Genomic DNA, 14,945 nt, shown 5'->3' with positions numbered 1-14,945 from the left:
AAGACAGTATGCCTCTTTCCTGGATTTGAAGCTAACACTGCATTATCTTGGTGTCCTCACCAATTTTATAATCATGTCAAATGCAAAGAACTTTCTATATTATAGTCTTAGTGGCAGGAATGATATGCCGCCAACCGCCAACCAAAGTGTGTACTCATGCATGACTCTTTGCTTGCACTATGGTCATAAATTCTTTTATAAATAAAAATCTAGATCACGTAGTTCTGTGTAATTAAGCATTGCCTAATAAAACTGGGCTTCTAAAAAACTTTTTCTTTTATTGAGGCACCATGATTTACAAATTCTTCACAGATTCACGATTGAATTTCATGCATATAGATTCCCATCACCAATCCTATACCAGTGTCAACTTAACACTGGGCTTTTATATTGTCATTATTATTTGGGATTTGCAGTCAAGCATTTATGTAAAGCAGTAGATATTATTCATGTTCAATAATCATGGATGTTTTCTTTTCTCCTGGTTTCAAAACTATTATAGATTTATAGTATTAGATTATTGTCAAATGAGTTACATAGTTTTTTTTTTGTGCTGCTACCATGTAGCATATTGATTTTAGCAGCTTTCTAGTTGCAATTATGTAAAACTTACTGAAAAATATAGAATGCCTTTGATTCTCCTGTAAGTACTTTATGAAGCTGTTTAGAACTTGGTTTAGAACCAAAATAATTGTGCCCTCCAGACCTAGGGTTGATGAGATTTGGGTGCACTGTTTCTTGTTACTTCTATTTTGAAGACACTTCACGTACTTTACCCACAATACCTCAGTATGTACCTTTTAGGTTAAATAGGTCATAGAGCTTCACAAAGACAGTTTTCTTTCACTGTGTCTGGAAATACATACATTTAGAATTACTCTAAATTAAAAACTGAAGCAAATTTGGTATTTTATTTTATTTAGTTCCCCATAATCTTAGGGAGTGTTTTTCTTTCTCTTTATCTCACATTCTTCCAGTCCTTACCATCCACTGCCTGCCTAACATCCAGTTATCAGAGAATTAAGAGCTTCTATGTTCTAGGCACTGTCTATATATTGAAGTCTCTCTTGACCACATTGGTTAACCATGGCTTACCCTTTCCTTTCTCAAACCTGTGTTAGGTTTGCTCTGTTTATTTGAGGACTGTGCCTTGTTATTTCAGTTATGTTCCCAAAAGAGATTACTGAGACTTGAAATAAAACACTACTTCTTATAAAGTTTTGTACTTCTCACTTCACCTACTGAAGTGCATTTAACGACTATAAAATATGTTGACAAACTGATCATGACTCTATCTTAGAGCAAGTGCTACACAGGGCTGTACTGCTCTGAGCTAAGTCATAACTGTGTGGCCCACAAACTGCTTTGTTGAGTATTGTTGCAACTGTTACCTTATCTGTAAAGTTCATATCAGAGTGGTGCCTCCTTAAGGGACATTTTAATATAAATTAGTTTATTTCAGAAATTTCATTAATTTTTTTTTTTGGTTTTTGGATCACACCCAGCAGTGCTCAGGGGTTACTACTAGCTCTATGCTCAGAAATCGCCCCCAACAGGCAAGGGGGGACCATATGGGATGCCAGGATTTGAACCACCGTCCTTTTGCTTGCAAGGCAAACACCCTACCTTCATGCTCCTATCTCTCCAGCCCCCCAATGCTTAGAAATCTTAGCACACATAGAATTCTAATAAGTCTGTCATTGTAATTAATTGTTACAGTCAGATGACTATGCTAGTGATAATGACCCAGGTATGAGGATAATTTTTTACATGTATTATTGATTGATGCTTAGTATAATTCTATGAGACATGAACTATGATTATCCCTACTTAATAGTTATTCTCTATATTGATTTTTCTATTTAAAATGGATAAACCAAGGATTAAAAAAACATGCATATGCAACCCAAAGCTACAGAATGGGATTTAAGTAAGCCAATCTTATTTTTAGGGGTACACATCCATGGTACTCAGCATTTACTCCTGGCTCATGCTTATGAGTCACTTCTGGCAGTGTTCAGGGTTTCATGTGTGGTGCCAGGGTTCAAACCAGGGTCATTATGGCCAAGAGCTGAATAGCTGTACTATTTTTCTGGCCATAAATTAGGTAATCTGACTGCCAATCTTACCTTAAGCATCACTGAATGCCAAGGGTACAAAGAGTACTATCATATTCTTAGGACATTGTCCTCTTCCAGGCACCTGCTGAAGAAACATTTTGGAAATAAACAAAGGATTGTATATAAAGAGGTCTCTCAGTAAACTAGAATCAGGATATGTTTGTGCATGTAAACAGCCTCAGGAGGAGGTGTAGGCTACTGGGAGATGATGTTGATGGTCACTCAAATTGTGCCAGGTTCGGGAAGGGCTGCCTTACTACCTGGTTCAAAGAGAACAGAGTATGATGGTTAATTCTTCACAGTCTGAGTTCTCTGGCCAAGGGTCTGCAAACAGATGATGAAACTGATGTTTTCACAGGAATGCTAAGGCACAGGTCAAAGCTACCAGACCTAAGGCCTTGTGACAGTTAGTGACTCTAGGTGCAGACATTTCTCTCCTTTCTAAGGGATCAGGTGGGATGGATGAATGAAAGAGATCATAAAGTAGTTTCCTGGGCAGAGAAATAATGGAAGATATTGAAATCTCTGAGCCCCTTTAAGATAGCTTAGGGATTCATGCAAAGCAGCTACTACACATTATGCAGAAAAATGTCTGATAGTAAAACCCAGGTTACTATTTCCTGCTTTGTTAGTTTTTGTTTGTATGTTATTGTTTTGGGGGCCACATCTGGATGGGCCCAAGATTTATTCCTGACTTTGTGCCAGGGATTACTTCTGATGGTGTTTATGGGGCAATGTGTGATTAAGGTACTGAAAATAGGGGTGATCACATGCCATTGTTATGGTTGCCAGGGTCTTACAGGACCCAGAATATATGAACTTTTGATGTATACTTGTTCATTATCCATGAAAAAAAAAAAGTTAGACCTATAATGAGAACTAAAAAAATACTTAGGTCTTTTTTGTAACCTATGTTTTTCTAGTTTATTTCTGTATCATTTAATCAAATTTGGTAGAACTTAAGGGGAAGTAAAGATCACACTTAAAAATTTAGTCACTTGAGGAGCCAGAGCGATAGAACAGCAGCAGGGTGTTTGTCTTGCACATGGCTAACACAGTTTCAAAGCCAGGCATCCAATATGGTCACCAGAGCCTGCCAGGGGTAATTTCTGATTGCAGAGCCAGGAGTAACTCCTGAGCACCTCTAGGTGTGACCCCTCCCCCCCGAAAAGAATTATGTTATATGGGGTGCTGGGGAGTACATTGGGTGAGGCATTTGCTTTGTTATGCTACTAATTCAGGTTCAATTCCCAGTACCACACAATGTTTCCCAAACCCCACCATGAGTAGTCACTAAACAAAGAACTAGAGAACCAAGAATAAGCCCTAAGCACTGTGAGGCATGAATAAATAAATAAATAAATAAATAAATAAATAAATAAATAAATAAGTAAATAAATAAATGACAAAAAAGAAAAAATAAAACAAGAACACTTTGTGGGTCAAAGTGATAGGACAAGTGGTCAAGCAGATGCCTATATGCAACAGATTTTGGTTTGATCTTCTGCATTCTATATGATCCCCTGTTCACCATTAGAAGTAATCCCTAAATTCAGAGCCAGGAATAAACCCTGAGCACTGGGTGTGAACCCAAACAAATAAACAAAAAATTAAGTCACATATGGCTAAAAGGTTTATGACTAAATCTAGCACTTAGCCAATATGACCTTAATCCCCAGTACCACATATGATTCAAGGTATTGCCAAGAGTATCTCAGGTATCAACCTGAGAACTAAGTCAAGAGTAATTCCTGAGCACTGTTGAATGTACCCTTCCAACAGACCATATACTAAAACAGGGCAAAAAGGAGATTATACCTTTATCTTTAAATAGTATTAATAAATGGGTACCTTCTAACTACCCATAATGGTTATCATAGGAACCAGCTCTATCCTGTATCAGGGAGCTTAAATGTGAATCTCAGTCAGGCATTCTGTCTATAATCAGAGAAATCAATGGCTCAGAAGATAAAATCGAAGCTGGAGAGTTAGTACAGTGCTTACCTTGCACATGCCTCACCTACATTTGATCCCCTGAATCGCATATGGTTCCAGAGCACAGGAATTACTCAGAAGCCCAGAGCCAGGAGTACCCTCTGAGCAATGTAGGGTGTGATCTAAAAACTTAAAAAAAATTGAATAAATAACAGCAAATATAGGCCAAAGTTATCCAAATCTTGTGAGCCATGTGAGTTTTCTTATGTTGATTAAGATTTAAAACAAACTAGTTTTATTTAGGAAACATAACAAGGAAGAGAAAGTACATGATTAAGAGAGAACGCAGAGGGTGGGAAAGATAGTACAGAGGATAAGACATTTGCTTTTTACTCAGCAACCCAGGTTCTATTCCTTGTCTCTCATATGGTCCCAGAGTTCACCAGAAGTGATTCCTAAATGCAGAGCGAGGAGTAACCCTTGATTACTGCAGGATATGGCCCCAAAATAAAAACAAAAAAGGAGAGAGAACATGGGTTCTCTAGACTCATGTTCAGGTTTGAAGGAAGTATACATAGCTTTATGGATAAACAACAGCTCAGAAACTTTACAGACTCAAAACCAGCCTTAAAAGAAAAACTGATAGGGCCCGGAGAGATAGCACAGCGGCGTTTGCCTTGCAAGCAGCCGATCCAGGACCAAAGGTGGTTGGTTCGAATCCCGGTGTCCCATATGGTTCCCCATGCCTGCCAGGAGCTATTTCTGAGCAGACAGCCAGGAGTAACCCCTGAGCACCGCCGGGTGTGGCCCAAAAAAAAAAAAAGAAAGAAAAAGAAAAACTGATAGGTCTACTTTAAGATGAGACAGAAAAGTATATAGAACAACATGTAGGTCAAACACCATGACATTGAGACTAAAGGTATTTTTAAAGAGGAAACCATACTCTCCAAACAAGTGAAAGCATAAATAAATAAATGGGACTATATTAAGCTGAGAAGCTTCTGCTCCTCAAAGGAAATAGTGCCCAGAATACAAGAGCCACCCACTGAGTGGAAGAAACTATTCACCCAATACCCATCTGATAAGGGTTAATATCCAAAATATACAAGGCACTGACAGAACTTTACAAGAAAAAAGCATGTAACTTCATCAAAAAATGGGGAGAAGAAATGAACAGACACTTTGACAAAAAAGAAATATAAATGGCTAAAAGGCGTATGAAAAAATGCTCCACATCACTAATCATCAGGGAGATGCAAATCAAAACAACTATGAGGTACCATCTCACGCCACAGAGATTGGCACACATCAGGAAGAATGAGAACAAGAGGGCCCGGAGAGATAGCACAGCGGCGTTTGCCTTGCAAGCAGCCGATCCAGGACCAAAGGTGGTTGGTTCGAATCCCGGTGTCCCATATGGTCCCCCGTGCCTGCCAGGAGCTATTTCTGAGCAGACAGCCAGGAGTAATCCCTGAGCACCGCCGGGTGTGACCCAAAACAAAAAAAAACAAAAAAAAAGAATGAGAACAAGCAGTGCTGGTGGGGATGTGGAGAGAAAGGAACTCTTATTCACTGCTGGTGGGAATGCCATCTGGTCCAACCTTTGTGGAAAGCGATATGGAGATGCAGCCATCAAAAGAGATGAAGTCATGAAATTTTCCTATTTATGGATGTACATGGAATCTATTATGCTGAGTGAAATAAGTCAGAGGGAGAGAGATAAACACAGAATGGTCTCCCTCATCTATGGGTTTTAAGAAAAATGAAAAACATTTGTGTGATGATTCTCAGAGACAAAATAGAGGAGGACTGGAGGGTCCAGATCCCAACATGAAGCTCACCACAGGGACCGTTTAGTGCAGTCACAGAAATAATTACACTGAGAACTATCATAGCAAAATATGACTGAATGAGAGAAGTAGAAAGCCTGTCTAGAGAACAGGCTGGTGTGGGGGTGGGGAGGAAGGATACTTGGGATATTGTTCATGGGAATGTTGCAATGGTGAAGTATTATATATATATAAATCAAAAAAAAAAAAAGAAAAGATAAGATAAGGCCTTCCAATTCTTACCACAGGCTGTGTTCTTTACACTGACTGTATAGAAAGAGGAGGTACAGTAAATGCACCCCATATACACCTCAACACAAGTTCTTTGCCTGGTCTGTATTGTGAATTGGGGGACCAAAAAAAAAAAAAAAAAAAAAGACAAGACAGACCCACAGACATACAAAACTTCTACACAAAAATTACACTAAATCCCATGACAGTTATCTCTCTCAACATCAATGGACTAAATGCACTAGTTAAGAGACACAGAGTGGCAAAATGAATCAAAAAGATGAATTCAACATTCTTCTGCCTACAAGAAACACACCTGAATACTCAGAACAAACATAGACTCAAAATCAAAGGTTGGAGGAAATTCATCCAAAAAACAACTGCCCTAAAAAAAGCTGGATTGGCCATATTAATAATAGATGACACAAACTTTAGACTAAAAAATATTATAAGGGACAAAGATGAACCAACTGGATACTCATTTTTTCTAATGAACATGGATAATTTTCCAGAATAGACCACATACTGGCCCATAAAGCATACCTTCATAAAATCAAGATGATAGAAATTGTATAGACTACCTTTTCAGATCACAAGGCACTGAAATTAGAAGTGAACTATAGAGAGACACAGAAGAAAAACTTAAAAACCTGGAAAATAAACAGCTCACTACTGAACAAGTGGATCAAAGATAAAATCAAAGTGAATATCAAAATATTCCTAGAAACAAATGACAATGAAGACACAAACTATCAGAATTTGTGGGACATAGTAAAATCGGTATTAAAAGGAAAAATTATAGATTTGCAAGCACACATCAGGTAGGAAGAAGGGGCCTACAAAATAGCTTAATGACTCAGCTTATATAATTAGAAAATGATTAGCAAAATGAACAAAAAATAAGTAGGCAGAAAGAAATAACAAAGCTTAGAGCAGAAATCAATGAACTGGAAACCCAAAAACATCAGAAAGATCAACAAAATCAAAAGTTGGTTATTTGAAAAAATGAACAAGATTGATAAACCACTAGCAAATTCACAAAGAAAAGTAGAGAGAAAAACTTAATAAACTGGATTAGAAATTAAAAGGGGGAGATCACTACAGACAATACAGAGATTCAAAGGGTAAACAGAGACTACTTTGAGAAATTCTGTGCCACAAAACATGAGAACTTGGAAAATTGGATAAATACTTGGACTCCCATGGATAAAACATGATGATCTAGAATACCTAAACACACCTGTTACTATTGAGAAATTTAAAATGGTAATCAAAAGTCTTTCCCAAAACAAAAAGCCCAGGCCCAGATGGATTCACTAATGAATTCTTTTAAACCTTTCTAGAAGAACTACTACAATCTTTTTTAGGCTCTTGCAGGAAATTGAAGAGGCAGAAACACTCCCTAATAGTTTCTATGAAGGTAATGTCACCATGATACCAAAACCTGACAGAGATGCTGCAAAAAAGAAAACTACAGACCAATAACCCTGATGAACACAACTGCAAAGATCCTCAACAAAATTCTGGCATATAGGATCCAACACCTAATATCATACACCATGACTAAGTAAGATTCATTCCAAGAATGCTAGGATGGTTTAACATATGTAAATCAATCAACATAATATACCTTATTAATAAAAAAAATTAGAAACCATATAATCATATCAATAGATGTGAAGAAAGCATTTGATAAAGTCCAACGTTCATTCATGATAAAAACTCTCAACAAGAAGGGAATGGATGGAACTTTTCTCAATACATTCAAAGCCATTTTCACATCCAATGGCAAATATTATTTTCAATGGGGATAAACTAAAAACCTTTCTTCAAAAATCTGGTACAAGAAAGGTCACCCTCTCTCAACACTCCTATTCAACATAGTACTTGCCATAAAAATTAGGCAAGAAAAATCTATCTAGGGCATCTAGATAGGAAAAAAATGTCAAGCTCTCACTGTTTGAGATGACATAATATTATATTTAGAAAATCCTAAAGATGGGGCTAGAGAGATAGCATGGAGGTAGTGCATTTGCCTTGCATGCAGAAGGATGGTGGTTCAAATCCTGGCATCCCATATGGTTCCCCAAACTGGCCAGGAGCGAGTTCTGAGTGTAGATCCAGGAGTAACCCCTGAGTGCTGCCAGGTGTGACCCAAAAACAAACAAAAAAAGAAAACCTACCAAAAAGCTTCTAAAAACAATAGATTTATTTAGCAATGTGGCAGGCTACAAAATTAAAACGCAAAAATTAATGGCCTTCTTATATACCAATAATGATAGTGAAGAAATAAAAATTAAAAAACAATTTCATTGGCATTAGTGCTGCACAATCTCAAATATCTTGGAGTAAACTTAACTAAAAAAGTGAAGGATCTATACAAAGAAAACTGCAAAACACTGCTTCAAGAAATAAAGAAAAAAAGGACACAAGGAAATGTAGGCACATATCCTGTTCAATCATTGCAAGGATTAACATCATTAAAATGGCAATACTTCCTAAAGTTTTGTACAGATATAACACAATTTCTCTAAGAATAACCGTAACACTTTTTCAAGGAAGTGTATCAAACACTCCTGAAATTCATTTGGAACAATAAATACCTAGGAATAGCTAAAGCAACCCTTAGGAAAAAGAATATGGAGGCATCACTTTCCCCAACTTTAAATTATACCACAAAGTCATTAAAACAGCATGGTATTAGAATAAAGACAGACACTCAAATCAGTGGAATAGACAGTATTCAGAGAATGTTCCCAGACATACAACCAATTAATCTTTGACAAAGGGGAAAGAAACGTAAAATGGAGCAAGGAAAGCCCTTTAAACAAATGCTGCTGGAATAACTGTTCAGCCACATGCAAAAAAAGCAAACTTGGACCTCCATTTAACACCCTGCACAAAGGTCAAATGTAAATGGATTAAAGTCCTTGATATTAGAACTGAAATCATAAGCTATATAGAAGAACATATAGGCAAAACACTCCATGACATTGAGACTAAAGACATCTTCAAGGAGGAAACAGAACTCTCCAAACAAGTGGAAGTGGAGATAAACAGATAGTACTATATTAAGCTGAGAAGCTTCTGCACCTCAAAGGGAATAGTGATGAGGATTCAAAGGCCACACACAGAGTGGGAAAAACTATTTACCCAAAGCCATCAGATAAGGGGCTAATATCTAAAATATACAAGGTACTAACAGAACCTTAGGAAAAAATCTAATCCCATCAAAAAATGGGAAGAAGAAATGAACAGACAATTACTCAAAGAAGAAATACAAATGGCTTAAAGGCACATGAAAAAATGCTCAATATCAATAATAATCAGGAAGATGCAAATCATAACCACAATGAGGTACCATCTCATTTCACAAAGAGACTGGCACACATCACAAAGTATAAGAACTATCAGTACTGGCAAGGATGTTGGGAGAAAGGAACTCTTATTTACTACTTGTGGCAATGCTTTCTTGTTCAGCCTTTATGGAAAACAATATGGAGATTCTTCAAAACACTGGAAATAGAGCTACCATTTGATCCAGCTTTACCACTCCTTGAGATATACCCAAAGAACACAAAAACACAACACAAAAAGGCCTTCTGCACACCTATATTCAATGCAGTTCTATTTACAGTAGCCAGAATCTGGAAAGAGCAGAGATGCCTTTCAATGGATAAATAACTAAAGAAACTGTGGTACAATGGAATACTATGCAGTTGTAAGAAAATAAAATAAAGTCCTTAAATTTTCCTATACATGGATGGATATGAAAACTATTATGCTGAGTGAAATAAGTCAGAGGGAGAGAGAGAGACAGAATAGTCTCAGTCATCTATGCTTTTTAATAAAAATAAAATACATTATTATAATAATACATAGAGACAATAGAGATGAGAGCTAGAAAGTCTAGCCCACCACATGATGCTTACCACAAAGAGTGGTGAATTCAATTAGAGAAAGAACAACACTGACAATTACCATGACATTAGTAGTAAATGAGAGAAATAGAATGCCTGTCTTGAATACAGGCAAGGGTTGGGGAAGGAGGGAGATGGAGAGTATTGGTGGTGAGAATGTTGCACTGATGAAGGGATTGTTATTTTTTTTTTATAAAATAAAACCCAACTACAAGCATGCTTGTAATCATAATACTTAAATAAAGATATTTACAAAAATATAAAAGAGATCAGAGAGAGATTATAAAAGTTAAAACACTTGACTTGCATGTAATTGATCCCAGTTCATATGGCTCTGTCTCTTCCTCCCTCCCTTCTTCACACACATACACACACACACACACACACACACACACACACACACACACACACACACACACACACACATAGATGAGAGAGAGAGAGAGAGAAAAGAAATTGACAATTTATGTTTATATAACAATGTCTGCTCTTAAGTTTTTGTTTTGTTTTGGGGCCACACCTGGCAATGCTCAGAAATTAATTACTCCTGTTGGTGGTCAGGGAACCATTTGGGATGCTGGCAATCAAATCTGGATCAGCCATGTCCAATGCAAGTGCCCTTACAGCTCTACTATCACTCTGATCCCATAAAAAAAAATAAAAATAAGAAAAAATAAAGAATGCAAAAGATTTCCTTTCTATAAAGTATAGATGTTAATAAGGTTATGAATATGGTAAATTAAGATGAAGGTTTTGAAAAACTATTCTAAAACCCTATTATGTATTATCCTTTACTACTATAAAATGCAAATTATCCATATCACTCTACTAAGAATTTAATATTTGGGGGCTGGAGAGATAGCATGGAGGTAATGCATTCTCCTTGCATGCAGAAGGTCAGTGGTTCAAATCCTGGCATCCCATATAGTCCCCTGAGCCTGCCAGGAGCGATTTCTGAGCATAGAGCCCGGAGTAACCCCTGAGCATTGCCAGGTGTGACCCCCCCAAAAAAAATTAATATTTTGCTTCAGGAAAGGAGAGAGCTTTTTATTCACCTTTGACTTACTAGAATTATTAGTATGGTATATGATGTCTTGCTTATTTTCCCCTCTATGCTATTTGCCTATTAGTATAAAGAATATAATCAAGTCTTGTGAGTTACTTTGATATTTTACAAATATCTCCCTTGAACATACAAAGGATTATAACAACTCAATTATGTCAATGATTTTAAAAAATTTGTTACCAAATAAATTCATCATGTTATTATTAATTTTTCACTTTCTTTTTGAAAAATTTAATGAGCTTTGAATTACTGTTTTCTATTAAACTTGCAAATAGAAGATCCCTCCACACTTCTATACTATTATTATAGATACATATTTGAATTTGAACAATTCATTAGTTTTTCAGCATTAGGCATTGGTCTTGTTTTTGAAGTTTAACAAATAATATAATAAATAACTCTGCCATATCCAGTCTTTTATGCTATGCAGTTGAAGCTTCTCTATTCATGTGCAAGCAGTTCATGCTATAATCAATTGAGCAGGCTATGATTAGCTATGTACTGAGCTCTTCCTAAACTCTGTAGTAATTTTTAGATAAAAAATATGGTAAGGCGGGCCCGGAGAGATAGCACAGCACTGTTTGCCTTGCAAGCAGCCAATCCAGGACCTAAGGTGGTTGGTTCAAATCCCGGTGTCCCATATGGTCCCCCGTGCCTGCCAGGAGCTATTTCTGAGCAGACAGCCAGGAGTAACCCCTGAGCAACGCCAGGTGTGGCCCAAAAACCCAAAAAAAAAAAAAAAAAAAAAAAAAAAAACCAACAACAACAACAAAAAAAACTATATGGTAAGGCATAGTCTATCAATAAAGAAAAAATCTTCCACCCTAATATAACTGATCAAAATTTTTTTCAGGTAATTAAGTTGTATTAGTTCAGAGTTTTACCACAGTTATCTCTTCTGTACCCCTTTTACTGACTTCTACTATCAGCTAATCACTTGTGAAGATGGCCTTTACAATATGGTTGGGACCTTAATGTTACTCATTTAATTGGGTGTTAAGTGTTAATTATTTTAGTTCATGCCCATTATTCTGAAATGGGACATGTTTCAGCCCCATCTGTGAAATCTGTAAATGCAGCCATTATTTCAACATTTCTTGGATATCTTTAGATAAAACTATTATGAGAATAAAATAATTTTTATTAATTTATTTTCATGTTATGGAATAATAAGGCAAAATTTTACCATACGATTTTTTCTTGGCTTTAGACTGATATCACCAGGGCTATTTTTTGGATCAAGTATGGCCACCCTCCTCCTTATCTGGTAGTACTCAGGAATTATTCTTGGTTGTGTCCTCAGATCATGCTCTGGTCATTCTCAGGGAACAAAATGGGGTCCTTGGATGGGCCTTATATGCTGGTCATGTGCTATGCCTCTAAAATCATATTCCTAGTTCCTAGAACCTTTAGGTTCTTAGAAGATTATTTCATTTAAGTACAAGTAAAGAGTTCACTTGATTGTTCTGTGTCCCTCACAAGGCATTAATAATGTACTTGAAAATAGGTCATGAGTCAGAGTTGGTAGCTAGCTAATAGATCTGCATTCATGGCAACTCAACGTACTTGGCCAATCACTTCATTTATTAACAGCTATTATTCATTATTTAACAGTCCAGTAAGCAGGTCATTGTTGTTGTTAAGTCTTCTCAGTGTTAAGGGAAGTCTCTTTTGAGTAGGTCGATGTCAGAGCAGTGGTAAGTCTTCCCTGATAGAGGATTGCCTCCAGGTGATGTTATAGACAACCTTGAATGTTTCATAGATGTCTTCCCTAGATCAGGGGTGAATGGAGAATGCCCATTCTTCTGAGGCCTATGCTAGGTCATTATGTCAATGTTCAGGGTGTAAGGTCCCATTGCACTACAAGATTTGTGTGTTCCCATCTTTATTAGATAAGAACTTATTTGTATGTATAGTATTTTCCCATTTTAATGTGCCTAAACAAACACGAAATAAAGCCACGTGGTGTTAGCGGAGTATATGGGGGCGTAAGAACACATCCTACAATACCCATGACTTGGTTCAAACATAAGCATTAAACTGAGGGACTCTTTCACCAAATTCCCTATTGAATAGTTCACAAAGAGAAGAAAAGATTAAAAAAAAAAAAAAAAGGGAAATCGTCAGTGTATAAGAAAATATTCAGCAAGAGTTATAGCCGTCAAAGAAAACACACATAAAATGTTGAAAAGACATACTTGTACATTCTATGGCTTTTGGAATAGTTGGGGGGGGGGGTATTAACTCCAGGCCACTACTATGGTCTATGACTTAGGATTCTACTGTACTTAAGTTAAAAAGGGTAAATGTGGAGTAATGATGATAGGGGGTGAGAGAGTTAAAAGAAAATAGTATTTTGTAGGGGTGTGTGAAAGGGCAGAGTACAAAATGGACATTCTGCATACACAAAAACATAATTCAATGATAGTGAGAACTATTAATGTATCTTGTGCATGCAGGTCACTAGCCCCCCGTGCGGTTTTGAAAATATAGACTGGTAAAAGATTACCAGTGACTGCTTTAGTGCAACCCACAAGTAAAGCCTAGGGTAACCTTCAAGCTCCCCCGAGGGACCCACCTCGCTGGCTTGCCCAGGCATGTGGTCCGGGGAAGCTCTGGAGTTCTGGAGCAAGGCAGTAGAGGGGTGCTGGGGTCACCCAAGTCCTGCACCCCTCCCAGGCCTGGTTAAGAAGGTCTCTAGCATGGCGGAGGCCTGCCGAACCCCACAATGCAAATATTTTTAATATAAGTATTTATCATTCTTGTCCATAAAATCAAGTTTTTCATTCTTTTGTGTAGCAATTCAAGCTCCAATCTTCTTTTACTTTTGGCACACCTTTTTATAGTGAAGAAAAGATCCCTTATTTTTTAATGAAGTGCAATTTAACCCTAACACATATTGAGAAGATAATTTTGACTGTACATGACATACAACTGAAATCAAACTTGTTTATACAAGAATCCATTGAGTGTTAAAAGTTTTACACATGGGTAGATATAGTAATCAACCATGTCAGCAGATCAATTTTACTTTTCTCAGTCTGTTAGGTACATTATCCTTGATTTTGACTCTTTTCTCTGATGCCTTTTCCTCTTGTTGTAAGAGCACTATACTAACTCTTCAGATCTCTTACCACTCAACACCAACTGAAAAATTGGGTGTCTGTTCCAGAGTCTCACGGCAGTATACTGGCTATGAGTGAATCACTTGCCCTTTCCTCTGAATATCCTCAGCATGGGCAGAGCTATCAGGTGTGATCATTTATATAGACCTACTGCCTTCATTTAACCCTAGAGTACCAGAAGTGGTTTTAGTAAGACTTCGACTATGTGGAAGCAACAAATTGCTTCTCAGAAGGAAATCAAGTCTGTGTGCTACTTTAAGATAAAATATTGTGCATGGGGAGGAGGGCAGGCAGACATCTGGCTTCTGTTTTCCTCTTTGATTCTGGAGACTAGCTCTTGCCAGGTATGGGGTTTGGGGAGGCCCCATACCGGAGCCCTTCTCTCTAGCCTGGGGAGTGCTGGGAGGCTTGGCAGGCCCCCAGTCATCCCCCTTTTTCTCCCTTGAACTTCAGGCCTTCCCTGAGCGCTGGTCTAGGTGGACTCCATAGGGGTCAACAGGCTTTCCCCCTACCTCTACCTATACTAATGGGAATGCGCTTTGGGAGGAGGGCCGGCCGTTCTAGCACTGGTTTATGTTGGGACAGTCACTGGAATTTTTTTCTCCTTGTTTTCCTATTGATAGTATTGTATGCATATATTTTATATATCCATAACATCCATCTTGTATTGTGACCTTGATACTGCCCTACAAATCGCATTTCTAATATTTTACTGCCTC

The 14,945-nt window shown here is 37.4% G+C and overlaps 1 protein-coding gene and 1 non-coding gene across 2 annotated transcripts in view; one reads left to right on the top strand and one right to left on the bottom strand.

Annotated features, from left to right (window-relative positions):
- ABHD17B (abhydrolase domain containing 17B, depalmitoylase) overlaps positions 1-14,945 on the bottom strand; it is a 584,428-nt gene that overhangs the window by 442,315 nt on the left and 127,168 nt on the right. The gene's annotated exons all lie outside the window — the stretch shown is intronic.
- LOC126005214 (small nucleolar RNA SNORA51) lies at positions 6,111-6,243 on the top strand. The gene has a single exon (XR_007494384.1). It is a non-coding gene; the product is annotated as a small nucleolar RNA SNORA51 (small nucleolar RNA).

Source organism: Suncus etruscus, chromosome 3, assembly GCF_024139225.1.
Source record: "Suncus etruscus isolate mSunEtr1 chromosome 3, mSunEtr1.pri.cur, whole genome shotgun sequence".
Taxonomy (NCBI): domain Eukaryota; kingdom Metazoa; phylum Chordata; class Mammalia; order Eulipotyphla; family Soricidae; genus Suncus; species Suncus etruscus.
Note: the sequence above shows the minus strand (reverse complement) of the source record. Positions and strands in the feature narration are given on the sequence as shown.